A 2017-nucleotide genomic window follows, 5' to 3' on the forward strand; every position below is an offset into this window, starting at 1 on the left:
CTGTTTTCATTGTTCATCAATGAGATAGATATGATACTTAGAACTACTGCGGTGGACGCACCATGTATTGATGGTAAGCCCATCCCAATTCTGCTTTATGCAGACGACGCGGTACTTTTATTGCGTACCCAAAACGGTCTGCAACATCTCATTGACAACTTTTCTGCTTTTATAGTCAAACGAAAATTGGTAATTAATAAGGGCAAAACGTTTACAATGGCATGTGGGAAAAAGCTCAAGCAAAATAGGACCTTCTTTTTAGATAATGTAAGGCTAGAACCCATCAAGAAATTCTGTTACCTAGGGATAACTTTTTCTGGGGACGGGGGTTGGACTAGCGAACAGGAGTCTGTACAACTAAAATTGTCGAGGAACACCAACAGTATCTTTAGATTTGCAACTAAACTGGTGAACCACAGAATAAAAGAAATTATCCACATCTACATCACGAGGTGTCTGTCATCTGCATTGTACGGGGCCGGCGTGTGGGGACATAACACCAATAGTTGTAAGCTGCTTCAACATCAGGAAAATCATTTCCTTAATCGCTTATTATGTACCCCGGCATCCGCTTCCATAGAGATCAAACATAGGGAAGTAGGTCTAGCTTACATCGGAGATTTGGCCGCATTACGTCCCCTTTACCTATGGAGATCCATATGGTCTAAAGCAGAAACAGAATTTACACAAACCGTAATCAAGGATTGTTTAAAGTTAGAACACCATATGCGAATCCCCTGGTTTAGGCATATTCGGTTTTGGTTCAAGTCAGTCTTTGACCACGACCCATTTTTGAATCCAGAACTGGGCATCCTGGTTTCAAAAAAAGAGCTTAAAGATCTGTTCCTGGAAAATGCAAAGAAGGTTAGGGCCACCAGATATGCAAGTCAACCCACATACGTTTTTTATAATGAACATAATATCACAGAAGGCCTCCAACAATATTTGATAACTGTCACCAGAAGTTCACACCGTTTTGTACTGACCCGGATGAGACTAGGCATCGTGCACCATTTAGTGTCCTTCCCCCATATTGGAAGGAGTAGCACCTTGCCCTGCCCATGCGACGGGATATCAAAACAGAGCTGTTGCCATTTTATGCTTTTCTGTAAATTTTATATTTCTCACAGGAAAATGTACCTAAAGTCCTTGTTTTTAAAACACAACAAAAGAACTGCTAAAGAAGCCTTGCAGTTAATGTTCGATTTGAATAGCACGGATGTATGTTTCCATGTAGCTATTTATATTTTAAAATGTGTTTCCAGCAGAAAATCGATCATTCTATGATCTAGATTAACATGTTCTCTGTAATTTTAATAGTTTGTATTTTGCTGTTTGTACTGGTTTTATCTTGTATTTTAAATTAATTGATTATTTTATTTAGATAAAATTATCATATATTATTAATAATTTTAACACAAATTTAACCAGAAACTATATCCTTAAATGAAATATGGGCCATTCTAATCCTACCTGACAAACTTTGGGATTACACACTTCGTCACTTTATTTAAAGGAAATAATGTAATAAATACAATTAACTTTTTGTAAAGTGTCTTGAGCGAAACACCGTAACTCTGTTCCCTAAAAATGATTCTATTTATCTAACTTTGCGGAGATTTAGTCCATACCCTTGTCTTAGTATGGTAATCGGTCATCTTTTTTTTTTTTTTTTTTTTTTTTTTTAAAGGAAAGGGAAGAAAATAAACAAAAAAAAAACCAAGGTTTATGATGTATTATTTGTATTTCTTTTGTATGCTATATGGTTATATTTTATATGCCGAATAAAGCATTTGAAATTTGAATTTGATTTGTGATGCCCTTGCACAGGTGGAAGATTGAGCTTGGTGCAAAGTTTAGATGGTTTTTTACTTTGGCCTGCTGTGTTGGCAATTTGTTGCCCAATACTTCTGGGTTTTTTTCAGAGCGAGCAGAGGTGGTCCGATGTTAGGAATTGTACCTTCAACCAAGTGCCAGTTGCTGCCTATGATTTTCTTCACGGGTTGTGTGTAGGGCC

The sequence above is a fragment of the Lissotriton helveticus genome, chromosome 1_2 (genome assembly GCF_964261635.1).
Source record: "Lissotriton helveticus chromosome 1_2, aLisHel1.1, whole genome shotgun sequence".
NCBI classification, from domain to species: Eukaryota; Metazoa; Chordata; class Amphibia; order Caudata; family Salamandridae; genus Lissotriton; species Lissotriton helveticus.